We start from the raw sequence: 13940 nt of genomic DNA, 5'->3' as shown, positions 1-13940 counted from the left end.
TTGTTTGAGCCCCTAGGCAGACTCTGACACATAATAAAAAGTATACTATAAAAAAATTTGTAGCAAACAATGTATCTCAGAATCATGATTAAATCAACCTGACTTGCTAACATATGTTTAGACTGTTTCTCTACTGGAATCCAAAATCATGTCTGTGGCTACCATTCATTGCTGATTTTAATCATATGTAATATATATATTTTTAATGAATTCATTTCATCTAGCATTTTGTTATATTGAATTCATTCCATATAAATTCCTGTTATATTGATTTCTCAGTCTTTATAGAATCCCAGAGTTGAAAAAGACCACAGAGGTCATCTGGTCCAATTCCTATCCAATGCATAAATCCCCTCCAGCTGGTTAAACTCATTTTTAATTCCAAACCTATTCTCCAAGCTTCTAGTCATTTCATCAGCAAATTTAATTAACAGGGACTCTATTCAATCTATTGACTCATGAGGCCAGCTTAACAAAATTAATAAATATATAATTTGGCTGACTGCACAGTGAGGTGAAAGATGTGGGAGTAATGTACATTACTTCAATGCCTATAATTCCTTTCATAACATTATGAAGCAATATTAGATAATCTTAAATTCACTTTGCTGTAAAAAAAAATCTGTCTAGTTACAACAGCATGCTACTGGGAGATCAAAAATAAAATATTGTCTTGTAAGTTAAAATGTGCTAGATGGTGAATTAAGATTTCAGATGAACCATGGGAAGCAAAGAACACTTAATTCAGTAACTTTATGACTTTTGAAAAATGTACCATTTTTGGAAAAGTTACTATGACTATGGGGGATCAGTGGCCAAGCTGCTAATCTGAGGTGGCACTGTTTATATAAACTGTAATATGAAAAGTATTTCCTGGGGTTGTACAGTTCACAGACATTTGTTCTTCACCAGTTTATTCACATTCAAATCTGAACAAAGAGTAAAATAAAAATTTGAATATGTATTATGCAATATTAGAAATTTAAATATGGTAACAAAGATTCCATTGAAAATATCTGAACTCCAGTTACAACGTAGATTGAATAACTTTATTTCATATTAATGAGCATGTCTTATTATTTTTTTAAGATTTATTTATTTATGAGAGAGAGAGAGAAAGAATGAAAGCGTGAGGGGGGGAGGGTCAGAAGGAGAGGGAGAGAGAGAATCTCAAGCTGACTCCCTGCTGAGTGCAGAGCCTGACATGGGACTCAATCCCAGGACCCTGAGATCATGACCTGAGCTGAAATCAAGAGTCAGACACTTAACCAAATGAGCCACCTAGGTTCCCCAAATATGTCTTATTATTAGCATCATGAAAGTTTTCACAAGTCATACCATATCCAGTGCAGATTACTGACTGATCAATTACATGTAAAAATTTCTTTCCCTACAGAGGCACAATAGGACCCATGCTATGATTGATAATATCTGTTATAATTTACCCATAGTGCAAATTGTGATTATGAAAAAAATTTCATCAACTTTTAAATCTTGTATTGTTAAAGTGATTTTTTATTACTTCAAAGTGGCTTTTGCAGACTCAAAGGATTATTCAGAGGTCAACTTTGGTTTTAAAATTTATAGTTTATTTATAAAGAAGTTATATCTTCCTTTAGATTTTAAGCTTAGTTTATAAATATTGTTCTTTTGTTTTGTTTGTAAGTCTAGTAATTGTAAACAATCACTTTTAAGAAAATTTTGATTAATATGTTATTGCCTTTATAAACTTGGAAAGTTAAATGCCTTTACATATTTCACATTGTAATTATAAACTTTAAAATATTAAGTTTCTTCTTTATGTACCTAAGGAATTACCTAAGAGATAAATCTTCTAATTCATTCCAATTAATTTAGGAATGTCTCCACAAGGCAAATTTTTTAGGGTTACATTCTTAGCTGATATTGCTTATCAACCAGAGATGTAATCCAGGGTTATATCCTGAAGATGCTCAGAACCAGGGTGATTTTGTTTGTTTGTTTTGCATTCTTCTGACTGCTTCTTATAGCCATTTACCACTGAGCACATTGGTCAGGTAGCACAAAATGGAGGACTGAAACCTAACATTGCCTAATTTGCAAGTTAGATTAGAATCTGCAATCCTCAATGAGGTGAGACTATGCCACGGGTTGGATATCACTAATGTATTTTCTCAGTCCATCAGTTCTGAGTTCTGTTTATATTTTCTTTCTTATCCGTTGGAACTATAATTTCTACAGATAATAAATATATTAACTAACATTGGATATTTTTCACTGATATATTTGTGCCTTAAATTCACAGCTTTTAAAGTCTTCCTACTGAAATAAAATTAAACATTATGGGGATTAAAAGGTACAAACTTCCAGTTATAAAATAAATCACAAGGATGTAATATACAGCATAGAGAATATAAATAAAAATATTATAACAACTTGTATGATGATAGCTAGATTTATTATGGTGATCAGTTCATAATGTATATAAATACTGAAGGACTATGTTACTATGTTGTATAACCGAAACTAATGTAATGTTGTATGTCAACTACAATTCAACAAAAAAATATAAATTAAAAACCCATTATGTATTAATGTTGCATACAATCATCTCATTTATTCATATTATATGCACAAGGTTGGGGTAGGGTGAGGTAGGGAGTAGGGGTACAGAAATGAAGTCAGTCTTGATTACCAAACACCTCCCACTTACTATTCTTAGATTTGCCTTGTATTTCATCTCTCTTATTGTTCTAGCTGTATCTTGCGAAGAACTTTCTTAAAGTAGTACGAGTTTTCTATCAAGTAGCAGTAGCAACTAGGACATACCCAGAAAAGACACCTCTTGGTCTATTCAGTGAAAACATCATACTAAAGCCCAGTTTGAATAAAGAAGACCAAAGAAGACCAAGGAAATCTATTTTACACAAGCCAATTCTCTGGTGACCTGGCTTAAACCAGTGTTGGATTTCAGAGCACCTGGAATCACACTTCTCAAACTAGAGTACCTTCTAGATGACACTCATGGAAGCATGACAGTGAGTTTCCACAGGATACTGTATGTTTCTGTAGGATAACCAAAACACATTTCAGTTCAATGCCAATTTTCCCTGAATATTTGAAGAAAAATGGTTTTTAATGCAATAGTCTGTAAAAGTATTTTAATGCATGCTCATATGGAAAGTCATTAGAATCCCACTTTACTGTGTCAGCCAATCTCATTGATATTTTTTAACAGTGAGTACTTTTGTGATACTAAGGAATTCCATGGTATAGTTATATTAGTGTGAACAGGGCCTATTAGCATAAACAAAATATACTAATATATATCAGGGATGTACTGTGATGATTTCTTGTTGAAGTTAGAAAGTTAGGAGGATGACATTGAAAATCTTTTTTGAAAATTTTATTTATCATCTAATGAACTAGATTAATTTTTGCTTTTAACTACTTAAAAAAAGAAAAACACAGAAAACTTGACTCTCAAAAATCCATTCATCTTCCAGCTGCAGTTACTGTAGATCAGATATTTTGTATTGCTTGTTTTACTTTCTCAGTAAAAGTATCAAATAGTCCAAGGTTTGTGATTCAGTTGCATCCATAATTTTCCATTTATAACACTTTATTTAAAAAACATGTTAACTTAGGGCGCCTGGGTGGCTCAGTCGTTAAGCGTCTGCCTTCGGCTCAGGTCATGATCCCAGGGTCCTGGGATCGAGCTCCGCATCGGGCTCCCTGCTCGGCGGGAAGCCTGCTTCTGCCTCTCCCACTCCCCCTGCTTGTGTTCCCTCTCTCGCTGTGTCTCTCTCTGTCAAGTAAATAAATAAAATCTTTAAAAAACAAACAAACATGTTAACTTAAAACAATAATTCAGAAAGTTAAAATATTAATGATTGAAATATGAGAATGAACCTGCTACATATGTAACAATACAGTAAATTTAAAGGAACATTAAATTATTAAGACAACAACAAAGGAGATACTATTATCATTCCAATCATAACAGGTGACTTGATGATAAGTGGCAATAAACAATCAAGAAAGAGTAGGATATGTTTACATGCTTATTTAAAATATAAATACCAAAGATGAAAATAAGTCAGCCTCCTGAGTAAAAATTGTGTAAATGTATGTCTTTTTGTAGTATGTAAGTGATAATCATGGACAATTTAAATAAACATCAGAAGATTTTACAGATAAAGAGAGAAAAGTACTGTTTGTAAAACAAAATAAAATAACAACTTAAAATAGTAAATAAAAAATTGCTTAAAGTTTCTCTCAAGGTCAGCTTTAGCACTTCCTAAGGTCAAGTTCTAGACTGGTATGTGAGCTTATCTTCTTAGGTATTTATTATTGTAGTCATTTTTAACATATTGTAAAAGGAGTAAAAAATGTTTGGGTCAAAAAGAGGCAGCAAAATTGAAAAAAACCCAAGTCCTTATTAAACAATGCCATTAAATTACAATCTGAATGTGGTGAAAGACCTGCATACAAATGGTTAAGAGACAATGATGATATTTGATTCTTTATTTCACAAGTGAATTATATCATTAATATGAATTGTCCTATTACTTTTGCCTTCAGTTTACGTGTATCTTTACGATGAAGGCCGTGAAAACATGACCATTTAAAGAATGATAGATGATAAATTAATATATTAATAGTATATATAAAGTATACACAAAGATGATTTACTGATTTTTTTAAAAAGGTTATTTATTGGGGTGCCTGGGTGGCTCAGTCAGTTAAGTGTCTGCCTTTGGCTCATCATGATCCCAGGGTCCTGGGATCGAGCCCCATGTCGGGCTCCCTGCTCGCCGGCAAGCCTACTTCTCCCTCTGCCTCTGCCTGCCACTCCCCCTGCTAGTGCTCTCTCTTTCTCTCTCTGTCAAATAAATAAATAAAATCTTTAAAAATAAAAAAAGTAAAAAGCTTATTTATTGAGAAAAAATAGAACCAAATTTGTATGAGAAAAGATTGAGAATGATCACCTACATAGAGGTCATTGTGTATCCTCTTTCTTTTTTTTCACAATGGTCTGGCTATCCTTGTCTCTTGGCATCTTCATATCATTTAAAAAATCAGTTTGTCAAATGCCATGAATAAAAACTGGATTTTTAGTTGAGATTTTTTTGATATTATATATAAATTTGGAGAAAATTGATTCTTTACATTACTGAGTCTACTAATCTATGAAAATCTCTCCAAATATTTATGCATTCTTTAATGTCTCTCAGTAAGATTTTGTAGTTTTGTGTATAGACTTATATTCTGTATTTTCCTTTCTTTTTACTGTCCATGCTTTAGTCTAGATATGTTCTACTAACTTTTCCATCTTCCAACTGGTCCTCTCTTCAGCAGTGTCTAATCTTCTGTCAAATCTATGTATTGAGTTATTTGTTTTTGATATTTATGGTCTTCTCTAGTTTTAGATTTTCCATGGTTTCCACAGTAATTCTTCATAAATTCTGGTTTTATGATGATATTAACCATATGCCCCCTGATTTTCTTTAATGTATTAACTATAGATATTTCAAAGTCCATGCCTGATATCTCTAATATCAGAATCTCCTGCAGGTCTTTCTCTTTTTTACCCTTGATTATGGCAATGCGATATGTCAGGAATGGTGTGGTTTTTTGCTGTGTTGGGTAATTTTTGACTGCATGCTGAATATTGTACATGAAAAATTATAGACATTCTTTGAGTCTTTTGAATATGTTGTTTTTCTTCACTGAGGATTATCTCTTGCCTCTGGCAGGAGTTAGACTAGGAGAAGATTGTTTAGGCCAATCATAGATGAAATTAGGTTTCTGTCACTATGAAGACTTTGTGATTCTCCATTAAATCTTTAGTATAGACTTTCAAGCATCTTAATTGAAAATTTGGGAATCTTACCAGAATCCCTCTCACTGACAGGCTCTTACTATATTTTTTTTTTCTTTCTAGCCCTCTTTTGAAACTGCTAAAAGCTACTCAGTTGCTCATCCATTACTAATGAACTGTCAAATGCTTCCCGGACAAAGGATGTACTAAATGTAAGATTGCGCCTCTGCACTTCTCTTCAGAACCTTGGCTATCAGTTTAGGTATCTTAGTAGTTCCCCCATGTCTTGAAACAGGTGTTCTAACATTTGTTATCATCTTCTCGTGTTGTTATTGGTGAGAGGATTGGTCTGATGCAAGCTAGTTCTTTATAGCCAGAGTTAAAAGTGGTACTCTTACTTCTTTATTTGAAAACAAAACAAAACAAAACAAAACAAAACAACAAAAAAACTTCAAGGGGGTATTTATATGAGACATTCAATACAACTAATCAATGAATCCTAGACACTTATAGCAATTTTATGTAACAAGAAGATACACATCAAAATTTCCAGGACTGGTTACCTGTGTTACACAATGTTTTTGATGATACTCTGGTTTCTCTTCAGATCGCATAAATCTTTCACAATGTTTTTGATAGTACTCTGGGCATTTCTCCTTTGTGATCACAGTAAATTGCTCATCAAGTGGTAAAAACCTTTGGCCATTTTCTTCGATATACTTAATTTTATTGTTTTTAAATGATACTGATTTTAAGAAGTAACATGCTATATATCACAATTTAAGGAAAAAATTCTAACAATTATAATCACGAAGTGTCAAAGATTTTAAAATGCTTCTTGATTTCAAAAATACCAATTAATAATATAAACTATAGTTTCATACAGTAAGAAAAATAGTTTTTAAAATTAAACATGGGATCTCAAAAATATTGAAAAAGAAAGAAAAAAATTGCCTATTATAAAAATCTCATACATACTGTGGATTTTTCTCAATTAAGGTCTTATTTCTGGAGGTGATATGCTTAAAAGCATCATTAATTAAGGGCACCTGGGTGGCTCAGTCAGTTGAGCAGTTGAGCAACCGACTCTTGATTTCAGCTTGAGTCATGATCTCAGGTCCTGAGATGGAGCCCTGTATCGGGCTCCACACCCAGCCCAGAGTGAGATTCTCTTTCTCCCTCCCCCACCAACCCCCAACCTACCCAGCACCACCCCCCTCTGCTCCTGTGTATGCTCTCTCTCTCTCTCTCAAAAAAAGACATCATTAATTAATGAAATAGATAAGAAATTTTAAAAAATATTTTATGAAAATTAATATAAAATCTGTTTTAAATTAAACACACAAAAGTATATTATGTAATAGGGTACACAAGGTTTTTAACATGACACACCCAGAGTTCTTTTGTGAAGAGTGCAGAATTACTGACTAATGGGTAAATTTTGCATCATTTTAGGAATTATTTACAATAGTGATTCTTTAATATCTACTGAGTGGTGGCTAGTTAAACATTATTATATTCCCTGATGAGTGAAAATTTGTCTGAATGAGTGAGAGGAATGGCTTTATAAGCATGCATATATCATTTTAGTTTCTGATTTTCATTAATTCAACAAGTATTTAGCACCACTGTGCCAAGTAGCATAATGAAACTAACATTACAGGTCTCACTATTCTACCCAGTGCTGAAGGTACATTGATGTGTGACTGTGGCTTCAAGGTATGTAACATATAATAGTGGGAGAATCAAGGGAGTAACTGTATCATTTAAAAAAAAAATCATATGATAAAGGGTATAATGCAAAAAGAGCAAGATGGTAAAGGTCTATCACATAGAAGATACTCTGGTTCTCCCCTGGAGGGTGAAATACGCTTGGCTTCCAGTGTTCTTAGTCTCTTAAAGGCACAGAGATATAAGAAAACATGGCCTATTTAGTCCGATACCTTAGTCTAGCTAAAGATGGAGAGCTAGAAAATAGCATCAGAGGGATAATCACAAGCCAGGTTAAGTTTCATAACCGTGTCGATGAATTGTGACTTTACCGTGTAGCCTCAGCAGGGCTATTAAAGAAGTGTAGTAAGAGATGATCATGAATATGATCAGATATTGCAGGCATTTTCAAGATCTATTAATAGAATTTGGACCATTTACTGATAGGTCTTTGTTCAAAGGACAGATGAAGTATTCTTTTGTGAAGTAGGTCTCCCCCTCTTTCTTATTATCCCATTTAACAGATGAGGAAACAATCTTCAAGAAATTAGATAACTTGTGCATATTCACATATTTATGAAAAGGTGAATCTGGAATTCGGTGGATTATAACTCCAGAACCTGAATCCAGAGCCTGTGCTCTAATTGTTACTCAACTGCACACCCTAACCACCATCGTTGACATCATCTGAAATTTTGTTGGAAATACAAAATTTTAGGCTTCACCCAGACCTGCATTTTTACATTTGCAGGTAAATTACGTGCATAGAAAAGTTTGAGAAACACTGTATAGGGCTTCTGTATCCAGAACTTTTTTGGGGGGGAGTCATTCTGGGTTAATAGAATGCCTTCTGTTCCTATGGGCTTTGTTATGATTTTTTCAGTCAAAGTCAGAGATTATACCCAAACGATATCAGTAAATCTGGATGAAAATTAGAAAATTCAATTTGGATATTTTACTTGCACACTAAAATGGTTGTCATGCTTCTGCTTTATCCTTTTAAGTAGGAGCACCAGAATTGGAGGTTAAATAGCTCAAAGACACATCATGAAAAAATATAGCATTGCTGTGTTTCTGAAGGATAAGTATCACTGGATGTAGAGAGATCTTTTAGGTGGTAACACGGACACGGTGTTACATAACAATGACTGAGAACATAACTCCATTTCCAATTCTCTCTCAATCCTCTGATCAACTAAGATCAAACATTTTTGAGACTATTTCTCTTAACAGTTTTCTACCACTGTCTCTTTAAAAAAGAGAGACATAGCTTTTGACAGTGATAACAAAATAACTTTTTATCATTTTGTTTTTATTGTACTTTCATTTGTAATCATTTTATATGGACAGTTTTAAAGTATGCTAGATTTGAAACTCCTTTTAAAATAAATATTAGGTAAAAATTTGTCAACTTTGAATGAAGTAAGACAATAATAGTATAGTTGATACATGGATAGAGCAAAAACTATGACGGATGTGTGTTAATACTAAGCATTAAGACCACTGATGCACAGGATAATCGGTGTTAAAAAACAAACTGAATACACAAGTCAATGACAAAATTTAGTCTTAAAGAGTTTTAAGCAAGTTTAAGAATTCTTTCCAATGTCTTTATTTCCCTCCGTTTATGGTAGGGTATAAGCCGAATGCCCTTTTAAGAGGGCAAAAAGTCGGGGTCATCATGACTCACCACTCTTCCTTCCAACCAAGATGACACCTGGCTGGAAGAGGGACACAATGCAGTTGGTTGAGATCAGGACACATATTTCCTTTTGACAGGAGCACAGATTTTTCCCTCTTTGGGAGGATCCCTAAAGACAGCAGCTAGTGACTGCTCAGTCTCACCTCTACCACATCCCTGACCTTGTCTGTTTTGGAGGAGGACTAAGAAATTCAGGGATAAGTCAAAGATATAGGATATATTATAAGAAAGATCCTTATAATAGAAAAAGTGTTATACAAATATTGATAAGATATATTATTATTATTAAGAGGAGAAAATCATCTTCCCCATATTTAGGCACTAAATAGAATGAGGGGAAAAATTTGGACTCTAACTTAAAATTTTTTTTAATCCAAAGCTTACTTAAATAACAACTAACTCTTATCTCAGAACTGCAGAGATCTATAAATCACTATATTTTTTAATACTGAGGAAAAGAAAAGATTACCTCTAAGTGCTTCAAATCCCAGCAGTGTTTTTAATGAACCAAGCTTGATTTTAATCAATACTTAAGCTATGAGGGTTTTATTTCTTATTTTTTTATGGTGTTGCTTTTAGATTTGTGTGCTTGCAAAGAGATAATAGCAAATGTCATGCTTGGAAGAAGGAACTGACTTTGTTGCTGCAAATCAATAAGAAGCATTGTTCGGCTAAGTATAACAGATAAAAGTGAAAACAAATGCCATTTCCCCGATCTTATAAGAAATCGCCATGACGATGCATCATCTGCAGGTGGGCACTGGAACCCGTAGCCTCTGAGCCTGGAGCTTTAGGATGTTTGCAGAAACCTTTTCAGGTTAATATGAGTCAAGTAGAACACATTCCAGAACATTAAACCTGTCTTAAATTGTTAATCTCTTTTATTTGTAGACCATTTTATTGTGTATGAAGCGCTTTTACCTCACATTACGTTGTTTAAATCTCACAACAATCCTGACAAGCTGATAAAGTGGGGTTTATTATATTCATCCCACTAATGGAAAATTGGAGACTCAAAGATATTAAGTAATTAGCCAAAGGTCATACAAACTGGTAAGTAGCAGAGCACAATGGGTACATAATTCATGTGGAATGTGAGGAGAGAGAATTTATCCTTAAATTTCCTAGCCAAAATGCTCTCAAAGGTTATGTTGAAGAAGAGTGGCTAAGAATAGTTGGAGTCAGTTTCAAATATAAAACTAATTAGATGCAAATTAAATTTTTTAAAAGTCAATCAAATCATTATTAACTTATTCAACTAATATTTATTGTGTGCTGACTACATGCTAGATATAGTTCCAACAATGAGAATAGCGCAAAAACCAAGACAACAGCAATCCCTGAGCTTGAGAAATTTAGTCTAACCAAGTACAATTAAGCATTTTCCTTGAAAATTTATACCCAGTTTTTCTACTGAGTAGTTTGGCATAATACATTCAAATTTAAAATGAATAAATTTAATATAGCAACTCTAATTTTAAGAATTTCTCATGAAGAACATCAGACATACACATAAAGATGTATACATTAGATGTGCTTGGAATTTTATAGTAACAAAAATTGGAAATATGTGCATCATATAGGATTAGTTAAATATGATCCAATTACACAGGAAATATTATTTCACCATTATAAGTTGGTCTGTTGATTGATAGTTATGGATATTAAAAGTTGCCCATAAACAATTATTATTTTTAATAAATAAGTTACAAAATGTAACTTTTGTTTTATCGAATTTATGTAATGTTCTTAGTGTATAAGCATGATGGATTTTCTCAAAAGATAACAAAATATTAGCTATTATCTCTGAATGGTTAGATTTCTCATTTTTGCTTTTGTTTTTAAGCTTTTGGTACTATTTCATTATTTTTTTATAATAAGTATGTTGTATTTTATGATTGAAAAATAATACCATTTTATTTAAATATAATTCAGTAAAGATCAATTATTTAAAGAACATGCAGTTTTGCAATGAAATATGTTTTTAGGGGAAATTTGTAAATAATGTAGGACTTTTTGCTTGTATTGCCTTCTGCAATTTTTCAGGTTATTTTGTTACTTGAATTGCTCCATTTGGAGCCCGTTAGATTATACCATATGTTTTATATTTTAGAAGCTTATATTGGTATCATTTTTTTAATTTGAATTTGGTTATTCCATGGGTTGTGATGTGGGGGACAAAGCAAAATCATATGTAGATAAAATTAAATTTCCTTATAACTTGCAGACCATTGACAAATACTTGAGGCAGGCAGAGTAAGACATTCCTCCAGGAACTCCCAATCTCAATGTTAATGCCTTGCTAGAGGGAAAAACAACCTTAGCTTGCAAGGGAAACAAAGGCAAAAATGAACTATTGGGACTTCATCAAGATAAAAAGCTTTTGCACAGCAAAGGAAAGTCAACAAAACCAAAAGACAACCAACAGAATGGCAGAAGATATTTGCAAATGTCTTATCAGATAAATCTACAAAGAACTTATCAAACTCAACACCCAATGAACAAATAATCCAATCAAATGGGCAGAAGACATGTACAGACATTTCTCCAAAGAAGACATACAAATGGCCAACAGACACATGAAAAAATGCTCAACAGCACTCATCATCAGGGAAGTACAAACCAAAACCATAATGAGATACCACCTCATACCTATCAGAATGGCTAAAAATAATAAGTCAGGAAACGACAGATGTTGGAGAGGATGTAGAGAAAGGGGAACCTCTTACACTGTTGGTGGGAATGCAAGCTGGTGTAGCTGCTCTGGAAAACAGTATGGAGTTTCCTCAAAAAGCTGAAAATAGAGCTACCCTACGACCCAGCAATTGCACTACTAAGTATTTACTCCAAAGACACAAATGTAGTGATCCAAAGGGGCACCTGCACCCCAATGTTTATAGCAGCAATGTCCACAATAGCCAAACTATGGAAGAGCCCAGATGTCCATCGACAGATGAATGGATAAAGAAGATGTAATATGTATATATAATGAAATACTACTCAGTCATCAAAAAAAATGAAATCTTGCCATTTGCAATGACGTGGATGGAACTAGAGGGTATTATGGTAAGTGAAATAAGTCAATCAGAGAAAGACAACTATATGATCTCATATGTGGAATATAAGAAACAAAACAGGATCATAGAGGAACAGAGGAAAAAATAAAACAAGATGAAATCAGGGAAACAAACTATAAGAGACTCTTAATCATAGGAGACAAACTGAGGATTGCTGGAGGGGAGGGGGGTGAGGGGATGCAGCAACTGGGTGATGGACATTAAGGAGGGTATGTGATGTAATGAGCCCTGGGTATTATATAAGACTGATGAATCACTGACCTCTACCTCTGAAACTAATAATACATTATATGTTAATTAATTGAATTTAAAGAAAAAAAAACAACAACAACCTTAGCTTGAGTCTTCTTTAGCATACAAAAGTCCTTTTGGAAACTTCCCTAGTTTTTACCTCTCTCAACTCCATAGTGTATAATCAGTCGCTCCTCACAATCCCAGGACAGCTCTTTCTGCCCATGGGTCCTGTCCCCATGCTTTAATAAAACCACTTTTTGCACCGAAAACGTCCTGAGAATTCTTTCTTATTCGTGGGCTCTGAACCCCAACATTTCTATATCAGATTGCATTATATTCTCTTCTTGTGGTTAGTTTCTATCAAAATTCTCTAAAAGGAACAAAAAGGACAGTTCTCTTTCCTTTTAAAAAAAAAATTTTTTTTAAAGATTTTATTTATTTATTTGACAGAGAGCAACACAGTGAGAGAGGGAACACAAGCAGGGGGAGCGGGAGAGGGAGAAGCAGTCTTCCCCCTGAGCAGGGAGCCCAATGAGGGGCTCGATCCCAGGACCCTGGGATCATGACCTGAGCCAAAGGCAGACACTTAATGACTGAGCCACCCAGGTGCCCCAAGGACAGTTCTCTTTTCAACTACCATCAGAACCATGCTAAAATCTCTATGAAGACTTTTGACTCAGCATTTATATTTCCTTGAAGGTAGGATTTTCCCACAAACAAGCAATTATTCTTCCTAAATTCCATCTAAGAGGATACAACTTCTTCCACTTTTCTGAGGCCTGATCTCAATGTATGCAACAAAAATGCCAGTTTAGTTCTGTTTGAGATGAATGCGGAAAAGAAGGTAATCTGTTTATTTAATGCCTTGACTCATACAATGCAGATTTCCTGAAGCTTTTATTTATTCCCCCTTTGGGAATCTTTGAGTTTGGGAAAGTTGTTCTAAACTTCTACTCAGTAGAAACTTCTGCAAATTCTCCTGTACAGTGTTTGGATTGCCAAAGGTGACGCCTGTGCCATCCTTGATATAAATGAACAGATTCTCTTACTGACGTGATACAATAGATCACCAAAGATTGTCTACTCTATCAATGCCAGGGACTGGGAAAGGGGGACATAAATAAAATTGGAGAAGTCATAACTTCAAGCTCCCAACCTCAGGACTCTGGTCTGTAAATCTCTTTAATCTCTGTGTTGAGAAAAGTCAGGAAAACATGGAGTGGAAAATAAATGTGTGGTCTTAATTGCCAACTCCTAAAATAGGGAATGAGGCTCATTTCATATTTTGATGTGGTCCAAAGGATCTCTGTTTTGAGGCCAGCTTTTCCACTCATTATATGTGCTTTAGATGGGACTGAGCAATCATTATGTGTCTTGGTCAGATCCATTTAACCTCATACATACATGAAATTAC

This window comes from Phoca vitulina, unplaced genomic scaffold, assembly GCF_004348235.1.
Source record: "Phoca vitulina isolate PV1807 unplaced genomic scaffold, GSC_HSeal_1.0 scaffold76, whole genome shotgun sequence".
In the NCBI taxonomy this organism is placed as follows: domain Eukaryota; kingdom Metazoa; phylum Chordata; class Mammalia; order Carnivora; family Phocidae; genus Phoca; species Phoca vitulina.
The sequence above is the reverse complement of the archived record's forward strand: the minus strand, read 5'-3'. Positions refer to the sequence as shown.